The sequence below is a fragment of the Anser cygnoides genome, chromosome 3 (genome assembly GCF_040182565.1).
Source record: "Anser cygnoides isolate HZ-2024a breed goose chromosome 3, Taihu_goose_T2T_genome, whole genome shotgun sequence".
NCBI classification, from domain to species: domain Eukaryota; kingdom Metazoa; phylum Chordata; class Aves; order Anseriformes; family Anatidae; genus Anser; species Anser cygnoides.
This window is the reverse complement of record NC_089875.1, coordinates 74,035,672-74,047,762: the sequence shown is the minus strand read 5'-3', so window position 1 is coordinate 74,047,762 and position 12,091 is coordinate 74,035,672. Positions and strand designations below refer to the sequence as shown.

General features: G+C 47.8%; 1 long non-coding RNA gene across 1 annotated transcript; it reads right to left on the bottom strand.

Annotated features, from left to right (window-relative positions):
- Positions 1–9,595: 9,595 nt before the first annotated feature.
- Positions 9,596–11,838, bottom strand: LOC106032550 (uncharacterized). Its single transcript, XR_001204915.3, has 3 exons — positions 11,629–11,838; positions 10,113–10,208; positions 9,596–9,797 (listed from the first exon to the last, which is right to left on the bottom strand). It is a non-coding gene; the product is annotated as an uncharacterized lncRNA (long non-coding RNA).
- Between the last annotated feature and the right edge of the window lie 253 nt (positions 11,839–12,091).

Genomic DNA, 12,091 nt, shown 5'->3' with positions numbered 1-12,091 from the left:
TCAGTTTACTGAATAGTTCATGAACTGTAATTCTGAGGGCTTGTGTGAAAGAAAATGTCTCTCTCTCTCCCTCCCTCCCTCTCTCTCTTTTCGCTCTAAAAAGAAGAAACACCAAGCATCTAGGGGGAAGGGGGCGGCTGGGAGGGTGAGGGGACTTGGAGGGGAGCAGAGATGTCTTGTCATTTGGAGGGAGGCAAAAAAAGAAGCTAACAGTCAAGCCACTTTATGTCACTAAACACGTCAGCCTCCTTCGCGGAGATGCTGCTCTCTGTACGTCTTTATAGGAGCCAGCAACCTGCGGGCTGCAGCTCCTGTCCGCTCAGTTTTTGTCTGGCCCAAAGCTCCCCCGGAGCTGGACCCGAAGCCTTGGGAACTCCGACTTCATTTAACAGAGGGAAGAGAGCGTGGGTTGGAGTTCAGCCTTCGAGGAGCAGAAAGCACAAGGAGTATCACAGTGTTATGTCACGGGCCTGATCCTGTTCCTCTTGAACTCCGTGGGGGGAAAAATGGGAAAAAAAAAACCACTATACCATGAGCAGGAGCTGAGTCAAGGGGGATGGGAAATGGAAAATGATCCTTTTTAAAATGCCCAAGGTTGTCCTTTATTAAAGCCAAGCAACAGGCATGTTCCCAGAGAAGGGATAGGTGGTCACAGCAAATACAGGCGCTGGTTGTGGAGGGGGTGGAAAGGAAGAGGTGGATGTTTCTTGTGATCCTAACTGAAGTTCAAAGTCATCTGCTGCGAGGACGGATATCCCAGCCCCAAAAGCTGTCCCACGGGGCGATCTCTCAGAAAGGAGATGCCTCAGGATTGCCGGCATGGTCTGCTCTCTGCTTCTTTCACCACTACACTGATAAGTTAGATAAATCATCTGTCCTGCTTTCAGATGCGCTGCTTCTGTAGGCATTTCTCAGCGACTCCCAGGGCTTGCAAAATCCCCGTTAATTCCTGCGGGGCCTCAGCAACCCCCGATGACACTTGTGGGAGCCGTGAGGCTGGCTCTCTCGAGCACATCCAGAATCGCTGCCGGGTGACAACCACACTGCAGCCGCCTGAGCCCAGCCAGCGGTGCAAAGCAGATTTCTCTAACTCTTCTTCCCTTCAGTTCAATACAATGGGACCTAATTCCCACAACACTTTTTTTTTTTCCTTTTTATTTTTTTTTTTGATGCAGCAAGTTGTTTATGCTGGTAATAAGCGTACTGTATGCGCCGTAAAAATTTGTTCTTCTTATTACAGAAGATTAATGAATATGTGAATCACAGCTGAGGAGTTTAACTCTCATTGACTTCATTATGCAGAAGGTATCGGGAAACAAAAAGACATGTGTGCTAGCTCATAAACAGGAGTGCATCGCTGATTTCCACTCTGAGCCCCACTCTAGCCAACTTTGCATCTGCTCCCCAAAAGGGCTGAGTGCTGCCCACACACCCACACTGAGCACAGTAACTTGAGGCTGCGGGTGCCATGGGGATATGGGGACACCGTGGGGACAACAGGCAGGTATCGGGAGGGAACTGCACGACACGGGGCTCCGGCATCACTTCCCGAGCCAGGCGGGTCAGGACAGGGTGTAGGGCAGCGAGGCCCAAGAGATGCTGCTCTCTGCGTGCCCTTGCAAGGGGTAGGATAACCTCCTGATCTGCATTTGATCAATGACTATGCAAAACGCTGCAAAACGCCACGGTACACGCAGAAATATGTAAAAGAGCCCAGTTCTGTATTTTCTGGCTTTCCCAGCAGAGCAGCGGGAGAAAGCTCCTCCTGGCAAAACGGTGTGGAGGCATCTCTGCAGGCGGAGGCTTCCTGAATAATTCTTTCCTCTCCATCTGGGTCTTCCCAAAAGACTTAGCCCATCGAAAGCTGAGGAAATTCTCTTTTCAAATCGGGAGAGGACATTCAAAACAGCCAAGCAAATCAAGTGGTGAATCTGTAACCATTTCCATCCCGCTCATGGCTCGATCCGGCTGCACCGCGGCGCGGTGGTGCTCGCTCGGGAGAGAAGGCACAGCCCGCGCAGGGGGTGCCAGTTATACGTAACGTAGCCATCCCAGGCCCGTGCCAAACAACCTTTCTGCTATGCCAAACCCTCACAGATTTTGTGTAAATTCATTACACCAAGCACACAGCAGCTGTTTAATTGCGGAGAATTTAGGACAGGAAGTGAAGAATAAATCTGCATCCAATTGAATCCGCAGCGTGTAATTATCTGGAGCACAAATGGATAAATAACTAAAACTAATGTGTCTAGGAAAATAAAAGCACACATATAGACACACGGCTGTGCGTGGAATGGAAGTGAGTTTCATGCCAGCAAAATGCCCCGCTCGCAGCGCTCCCCGGACCTGCCCCGAGGGCTCGCGGGGCGCCTCGCCCTTCTCAGCTGAGGGGTGCTGCCAAAAGCACCGCAACTTTTCTCCAGGTGTTGCAGGGCATTTTACGGCACTAGCTCTGACGATCACCCGGCTGGGACAGTAAGCAGAAGGAAATGAGCCTGTAAATTCGTCACAGAGGTACTGGAGATTTGTGGCACATCGGGTTAAACTGTGCTCTGCTCCAGGGGATGTACAGGAATGAGAAAAAGCACCCATTTTGCATGTGAAGAAATGACTGTGGCTTCCACAGAATCTGACAAAACAAGGGCTGGGAAGGCTTCATTTTTATGTATCCCCTCTCAGACAGAACTACAATAGCTTTTACAGTTTCCGCAATTACGATCTTTTCCCAAGGAGAACAGAGAAGACGAATTTATGGCTGTGTTTTCTGGGAACATATTCTGAAGTTTGCTGATTGCTGTAACAACAAAGATTTGAATATGTACCAGTGAAAATGTGTAGTCAGGGGAGGCGGAGAGGCTGCCGTAAGCTGCCCTGGGAAAACGTGGGGAGAGCGCTCTGGGTGCTCTGCAGGTCACTGGCACATGCAGTGATCCCCTGGGGAGACGGTGCTCGTGTCTCCTCCCCAAAGAGACGCCCAAAGCACCGTGCTGCTCGTCTGAGTTAATACAGTGCGGGTACAGCGCCGGGTAGCTGCGTGCGGCAGCACTGCTGTAGTCTGACAATATCTGTGAAAGAGGTTTATCTGTAAAGGCAGTGTCCAGAAAGAGTGACCACGAACCCATTCCCTGCATATTGCCTCTTCTTCACACAATTTTCCGTGGCTTGCACAACCACTCGGACACTCACATTAATGCTATATACCCATTCCCAAAGCCACTTTTGCAGTGTCCTTAACTCCCAGGGCTTCTCAAACAACCCACTGCAGGGGGAAAAAGCCGCTGAACTAGCCGTGCAGGTTCCTTTTGTTGGCAGAGTTTATTAAAGATTTTTTCTATTTATTTTTTTTTTTTATGGGGACAATTTTTTTTTGGAGGTGAAGTAAACGGAGAGGATCAAAGCAATTTTGCATTACTGGGTGGCTGAATGATGGTTAGTGAGACTAGAGGAGATTGACTGTTTTGTAGAGAGATTAGCAGAATTCACATCGCCGCTGAATGAAAGGTGGAGGAGGCAGAAACCCTAAACAAGTGAATTCAATTACTTCTGAAAGGAATAGGGTAAATGAGGATTCTCTCTTTGGGTTTGCTCCAGGAAATATTTCTGAAAAGTTTGTTGAAGAATACCAGTCATCCAAACCCTAATTTTGCCATTATGTAAAAACTCCTCATTCCCCAGCCTGTGATTTGGAAACGCTTCCCTTGTTTTGTGTACGCTGTTGGCGCGTCACCTCTTAATTTAATTTCGGTTTCAAATTGCACCACCCAGTGCAACTTGTTTGCACATGTGGCAAAGGTTTTCAAAAGGAATATAAACCCGACCTGAAGCCCACCGCAGTTACGGAGGGGATCGGGGAAGCTGCAGCCTCCAAGAGCCGCGGGGTGCCCCGTGGGCAGGGCGCTGGGGAGCATCGCGGGCACCGCGAGGGTTGCAGTGCTCGGCGCTTTGCAGAGCGCTGGCACGGCCGCCACGGCCCAGAGTTCATGACCTGGAAAGCCTGGATTTTCATTTTATTCACTACGCGGTGATTTGGTAAGCAATATGGCAGAGAGGGAAGTGGCGTTTGTTTTGCAGCCCGTTAGAGCAGGGTCCGTTGATTAAGTGGCACGTTCTCATTGCCAGCCCCTACCTCTGGTGGGTCTCTGCATTTGAGCGTGCACAGAGGGCTTGCCAGCCCGCTTGGGACTGTGCAAGGACAGCGGGACCAGCAGCTTAGGTAGTTGCTCCTGTGGGGCTATGTAAGGAGCTGGTACCCCAGGGGTGCCTCATCCTGATGAAGGCATTGCTGAGCAGGTGTGGAACAGGGATCTGCTGACTTGCAGCTGTTGCTTCCATGCAGAGATTTCTCTTCTCCACACCTGCTGGGCCCCTGCCACCCCCCACACCTTCTCTGTCCATCCCAGATCCCCTGTGTCATGGGACGCTGCCCCCCGTTTCTGCTCTGACCGAAATGCACAGAAATGCCTCACAGCCCCTCTCAGCCACCAGAGCAATCGTGTGGAGTGCTGCAGAGGATGCAGAGTCAAAACTGGCCTCTGCCCCTCACTGCCTCTTAGTTCACATCCTCAGATCATCCTGCCCCCTCTCAGCCTCTCCCACTGCAGCAGGGGGCTTTACATTTTCTTCACTCTGAGACACACTTTGATGTGGTGGTCTGGAGAGACAGATGGAGGCTTGAGTTGCTCACAACACAGGTAATCTTCGAGGCTCCATCATAACTCTCGTTTTTCCCTCTATCTGATAAAGTAAATAAAATTTCCTTCTTCCTGAAACTTAAGTTTAAGGCTTTTCAGGAGTCAGGAGGCTGGCTCCCTCTCTGCAACAACGGGCAGGAAAACTGACATAACCAAGCACGCTGGGTTGGTCTCAGGGGCAGGAGAAGGTGGCAAAGGGCGACTGTACAAGGAGGCATCTCCCCAGGTACTTGCGAGGTCCGCTTCAGGAGGACACATCTTTGCTTTCCTCCCAGCCCCCACAGCAATAACAAACCCCAGAAAACAAAGTTGCCGGGAAAAACAGCTCACTTTGCGGAGCAGAAGGGCACAGAGGAGCCAAATCTGCAGCTGGGGGGAACTGGTGGTGCTCCATGAAAGTAAATGAAGCTGCGCTGATTTCTCCCAGCTGATGACGTGACCTACAGTCCTTAGCTGTATAATGCGTGCTGTGTGTGTGTGCGCCATGTGCAGCCATGCGGCAGGCTCTCTCCCTTATCTGCCATGTTCCTGATTGCAGAAGTTGAGAAGACTGAAAGACTTGGGCTTCCTTTTCTGAGCCCCTTCTCTATAAATCCTTAACCAGCTTCTTCTTTGCTCCTCTATGTCTGCCCTATCCCAACAGCTTTATTTTTGCAAATTGCTAATTTCTTGACAAATTTCTCATGCTCTTTTTCTGGTTCTTTATTCAGCGTTAATCAGAGGTTTGCCTAAGACTTTTACATTCTCTGAATATCTGGTAGTTTGAAAATGCTTACATGGATCAGAACTGAGCAATGAGGTATTTAGGGTCATCATCTTGTACCAGAATCATCACTGGATAAGTTTTACCACCTTTTACATTATTTTCCCTTTGATCTTTGTTGCAATGACAGTTTCGCAGTACTCATGGATGTGTACATTTGCCAATGGATTTTCTAGTTACCCAGCATGCTACATCGAAGGTGTGATCTTTAGGAAATATTTACATTTCTCTGACATCTCTAATCCTACGTCTAGTGGTATTCATGGCATGCACCAGAAGCCTTTGCACCTGAAAACACTGTGAAAGTGGAGACACAAACTTACATTTTAGAGAACCTCTCCTGAGCAATCCTATTCAGGGCAATATCTGCAGCTCACTACCACCAGGCAGCTGGGACAAGGTGTCTGTAGCTTTTTTCTTATTGCAGGGTGTGACTACAGAACCTCACCACTTCTCCTCTTTCCAGGCAAACTGCCCCTCAGAATTCCCCTTTACGAGGTCTCTGGATTATTTAGACCATCACTGATATTAAGCCTTCAACTTCATAAGTTCCTTGTGTTCTTGCCTCAGAGCAGTATCCAGTCTGCAGGGACTGGAATCTGGGCCTGCGTGAAAGTGTTTTAGTATTGGCCAAGGCAAAAGCAACCCTAAATTTGAAAGCAGCAGCTCTCACACACCTCTGTGGTGGCGTCTCTTTCTCACCCAGCTCATACAGCAGCTCTGTGATACTGGCACATCCGAAGGTAGAGCCTTCGTAATAAATTCAGAGCCCCACAGAGCCCTGCATGTCTGTGACTGCCCGGGAAAATGCCGAGCCCTGTGCATGGCCATATTTTCCTTTCTGTTAGAGAAAACTCTCTCTCACGGGGCTGTGTGTCCACGAGGAGGTACCTCTTTTCAGAGCAACTCTCATTTCAGGAAGCTCGGGCTCAGTGGCAGCCTTGATCTGATCCCAGGCCGGCTGTAAATGCAGTCTTTCTTAGCAGCAGCCCCGAGCGTGCCCAGAGCCATCTCAGTACAGCAGACAGGCTGAGAGGGACCTATTTTGCAGTGACCGCTTCCAAGATCACTTGGTGTCAGCCAGAAGCCGGCACTTTCAAGTGCTGCCTACTGACGCAGTAGAAAGGCTGTCTCCTGCCCTTCACTCCTGCTCTTTGCTTCCACTGCCGCTTGCCAATTCTTCTTAAAACCCGGTACAGAAACCAGGCTGGACTGCTGCACTGCCCAGGGTGTTACCTGCTCACGGCATCGACTGCACATATCACTGCATGACCCCTTCAGCGTGCTCTGCTCTGTACTGAGGCATGCACTGTGCCTGTCTGTAACCAGACCTGGGGGTGGCATCGAAGTTACTGCTGAAAGCACCTTTAGATCCCCTCAGGACTTTTCGTCAGTGGTCTGTAAAGTGCCTTTTCCCCAAAGTGGGGCTGCTTAATGCTTCAGTGCCTCTAAAGATAAGCCTTGATTCTTAATGATGAAGTAAAACCGGTGACGTTTTAATGATTTACTTCATTTTAATGATGAAGTAAAAACGGTGCTTATGCAGGTTCCACCCCAGGAGCTCTCACCAGCAAGGTTTCCCAGACCTCAGGGGATCTTCCCAGCTTTCTCCCAGTGGCAGAGCACAGGCCGCATGATAACACCTTCTCCTGTAAGGCCACTCTTGCCCTGCAGATCAGGTGCATTCGGCTCCCCCACCTCATCCACACAACGTCTTCGAGGGCCTCAGCCCTCTCTTGCTGGAGCTAGGCCCCATGCTTCTGTGACTGGCCTTCTGCAACAAGCTGTGGAGCAGGCTGCACAGTCCCCGCCACGGTGTCTCCTCACGTCAGCCCATGCCCACCCAACCACCTGCACGCTCAGCTGCTGGCCACAGTTGCCCAGAGATGGAAACCCCTCACGCATTCGGCCACAGCCAGTCCTACCCACCTGAGGCAGCTGTGACCCTTGTACCTCGCAGTCTGACTTTTCAGGTCAATAAGCTGCACCTTTTGCACCTGCGAGCTGAGCAAGGGCTCTCACTGGGTATCACCAGTTGCTCCTTTTTGGCCACGGTCTCAGCTACCCTGAATGCAGTGCTCCTCTACCTGCCCCCATTAAATGAGCAATTAACAGGGCTGCTTCCCTTAGCTACCACTTCCCTTGCCTCACAAACAGGTTGTAACATTGATCCTTATCACTCAGAAACGTCATCAGCAGGACTCCCATCCTTCCTATCAGACTGTCCCCCACCCTCACAGGGTCCTGCCGCTCTTCTCCAGCGATGTCCCCTCTCACTGCAGAGCTGCACCCAAGCCCCATGGCAAATTCCAGCACCTCTCGGGATGCCTTTGGCCTCCTTTCACTGATCTTTGCAACCCAGGCCAAGCCCAGCTGAGTTCCTCTGAACTGGTCCATTGCCAAAGCATCTTGGCAGCCCTTGCTGGAGGCGTGCCAGGAAGGATGGCTCCTCAGGTTCCCCCACTACTGAGGTAGCTTCTTCCCATCTCTTCTCCAAGATTCCCGCTGAACCCCAGCCTACGGGACTGGTTTCTGACTTCACACTGTGTGTTGTGGCTTGGAAACGGTGTGGATAGCCCCGTCATTTATTTTTGCTGGAGGTAAGGCTTCAGAATGGTTTGGTTCCTGGGAAACGCTATTGATGCCCATTTTCTCTGCCATTGATTTAGGCTGCACATTAAACACCGATATAAAAGGTTCTGGGCTTCCCTCCTTATATATATATATATTTTTATATATTGGGGTGGTCAGTCTGACTTCCTCCCTTCCAGTTTCTGCAGTTCCACATCAGGTTTCTGACTTTTGCAACTTTCTGATTTCCTTGTGCTGTTGGTATTTTTAGCTTTCTGAATCCTCACTGCAGTCCTGCTCAGTTAGTAACCTCCAGGCTTGCCAAAGTTTCCTTGGCCTCCCCTGTCCCCGGAAAAGCTGCTGGTCCTCAGCCATCTGGTTACTGGTTCCTTATTCATCTGTTTTGAACCTGTTCCAGTTTCTGCTGCCCCCCAAAAATTTTACCTCCAGTCCCAGGCCATCTCCCAAGCCTTTCAGCATAGCCTTCAGATGCTGCTTTAATCCCTTCAGTGAAGACTCATGCCCTTTTCTTGAGATTTTAGACCCTATTTTTGGTTATTTGCGATATCCTCAGTTTCTGTAGGTTTTGTTCATAGAATTTCACAGGAAGTCTCAGTGCATGGCAGAGCACAGCAATTCTTTTATTTTATTTATTTATTTATTTATATTCTTTCTCCACTGGAAACATCTCATTTGAAATAACCTAAAATTGCATTTGCCTACTTGGCAACCCTATAGCTCTAGTGTCCCATGATCAGAGTGTGGTCAGTAACAGGTCTTTTTTTCCCCCTTTGCATTTCTAAGTAATGAACTTCTGGCTTCAAGTAGAAATTCTTCTGATTCATCCATAAGTCCACTTTACACAATTACAAATCATCGGTTTTCTATTTGTAAAGGTGATCAACTCTTCCTGTTGGATATTCCTGTCCTTCTCTGAATAGTTGTTGGTGTTTCATTTTGCACCCAGGTGTTTATTAAAAACATAAATTGGGTAACTTCTTGAGAAACCCAAAGAGTGATTTTCCTTGATCTGACTGCTCCCTGTTCCTCCTGTTTAGCTCATGACCTCTCACAAGCTGTTACACTGAAATTTAGATATATTAGAGTTCCTTTATTAGAATGGAAAAATGTCAAAAGAATATGTTTTTCAAGTGTTCCTCTGTTCCCCTGGATATAAAAGGACACTGAAACAGGTGTAGGTGCCTAAAGCTATGCAGAATTACTAGCCCTCTCAGAGACTCCACCTTAAATTTAGGAACCCTCCTCTAGATACCTGGTCTTCTCCAGACATCCTTCCCATGATGTTTTTAGAGAAGATGGTGGAGGAGCACCTGCAGTAGCAGCTACAACCAGGCTCGTGGACATGGAGAGACCTGGGCAACGGAAGTACAGTTTTAACTGAACTTCCTTTGCTTTGTGTTATGGCAGCCTGCTCTAACCTTTTCCAGTCTCTCCACGCTTCTGCCAGCATTCTTCCTCATCTCCTGTACCAATTCCTTTCTGTGCCTTTTCAGGAAACTGAAAAATAAGTGGGTTTACTGCTAAAAATAAATAAATAAATAAATAACACTTTTCCTCTTCTCAGTATGCACCCTTTAGTAGCCTTATCAAAGATGTATTAACTATGAAATCATCGTCAAGTTGTGTTTGCAATGATCTGCGTTTGCTTTGCTCTCAGTCTCAGCCACCAGATGAAGAAAAATCATGGGAAAAATCCAGAAAAGTTCCAGACCAAATGATGCAAATTTGGCTTGTAATTCCAGGAGCACTGGCTGAGAAAAAAACATTTGTAAGTCACCTTCTGGTCCTTCATACATTTCTTACAGCCATAGCTACAAGAATCTCCTCCCTCCCCTGAGGGAGGTGTCCTCATCCTGTCTCTACTCTGGACAGCATCTCCATGAGTAATACACTGCTTACACCAGGGCTTTCTCCACATGCTATTCAATGTTGACAGGAGATTCATCACAAGAGTGCTGAAGTTAAAGAGAGCTGATACCAGCTCTCCACCCTCGTACATACTTTAATATGGAAGCTCCAATGATTCAAAAATACATTTAAGTAACAGGAAACCTGCATTCACCTACCCAGAATGACTTCCAAAGCCTCCTAAAGATGCCACCTTAAATTTAGGAACCCTCCTCCAGGCAGAGAACGAAGCTCTCAAAACCACAGGACTGCTACTAGAAGACAAAAGGCAGTAGGAAAACATATAAAAATCCACAGTTGCTCTTGAAAAGCTACTGCTGCTCCGTAATAAAAGAATAATAGCGTGTGGCACTCTTATAGTACTTTATCTGGAGACCTCAGTGGCTACACAATGGGTGAGTTAGTTTGTTTCTTAGCCTAAAAGAGAAAAAAGCCCAAAACAGAGCTGTGGGAACACAACGCCTCTCCAGGTCAAATCACAATTCTCTGTGAGCTGTTCGAAGCACAGAGAAAGCCTAACTTGTGGAGTAAACCTTGCTTCATCTCCCTTTTGATATGAGAAGAAGGATACAGACAAGCTGGGGGTTGCATGGAGCGTACAGGAAGCTCGGCATTTCTTTGCTACTGCTCCTGTGCTGATACTTGCTTTCACTGTGACATATTTTACCTCTTAAAATACTAGGTAAAGGCTGAAATATTTTACGGGAGATGCTGAATTATAGGTTATATAAAAAATAAAACGATATCTACTGCAGTGCTCAAAAATACATAAGAAATAAGGTTGATGTGTGTGCTGTGCATTTCAGATGGAAACTTGATTCTAAAATGTAGCCATTTTTTCTTGGCATTTAACATTTGAACACTTTATGGTAGAGAACTTCATGCTAACATGAAGAAGCTTTTTACCAGAATATGAAATGCAAGATTGAGTGCTAGATTTTTTTAGTAGCTTGTTAGTCTCTAATGGCCTGAAACTATGTGTAATTTCTCCTGAAGAAGACCAGTCAATTAAACTATTAATCATCCGATTGTCTTTTTTTTTTTTTTAAAATAATCTTTCTAACACATTTTGTACCATGTGGTGCATAGGATATAGACCTCTAAACATCCCAACAGCTCAATTCCACATTTTTTAAAACCCTCAAGCCAGTGGCTCCAGCCCATAGGCTTCAGGACATCAGAGCTGGGACAGCACTGCTTTAACGTACATATCCCAAACTGCAGTCGCCCTTATCCTTGCCTTCGTCCACTGGAAGGTGATGGCTTCCCATGTCCCAGCAGAGCACTGCTTTGATGCTAGGTCACTTTCTTGGTTAAAATGCCGGACACAGTTGCTGTAACTACTGTCCTTGGCAGAGCTTGTACAACATGTAGGGAAAAACATGAAAAGTAAGCCGGTTTCTCCCAGTAGGTTAAAAAATACACGTTAAAACGCCGGGATTGTCTAACGTTTCACTGGAAATTCTCCATAGCAACACCACTTTGGTACTGTAGGGGAAAAAAAAAAAAAAGGGTATAAAAAAAATCTGAGGTCTTCAAAAAGGCCCTTCAACTTTGAAGTGAATGTATTCGTGGAGAAATGAAGGGTCTGTTGTGCAGATGGCTGTTTGCTCTCGTTGCTAGAAGCAGCCGGTCGTGGTGCTAGGGGAGAAGGGGAGTCAGATAGCGTATTACCATGCCAAAGCAGCCAGCTCTGCCTATGATGACTGCAATATTAACTCCCAGGGCTTCCTGCGGCTGAGCGGCAGCGGCGGCAGCAAGCAGCGGCAGCGAGTTTCGCTTGCCCCCTGCCCCCCACCCCCAAGCTTCCAGGTTCAATAAAGATTACATCATGGACAAAGTATGCCATGTAAGCCTGAGAATCAAAGCCGTCACAATTGGCGGCTGTTTAACTGTAATGTCGCTGAAACACATACTCCCCCTATGCGCGCACACACTTTCCCCCTTCACCCCTCCCGTCCCGCCCCGAACCCTCTGCTTCTCCTACGATTAAGGGTAGTATTATTGGGGAGAGGAAAATCTGATCAAAACTGTCGACCGCCAACTGCCGATTTTCTATGGATTCAATAAAGGCCACCTTAACGATTTCCCTAATTAATGGATGACATCTTTGGCTGGAGGAGAGGCGCTGTATTCT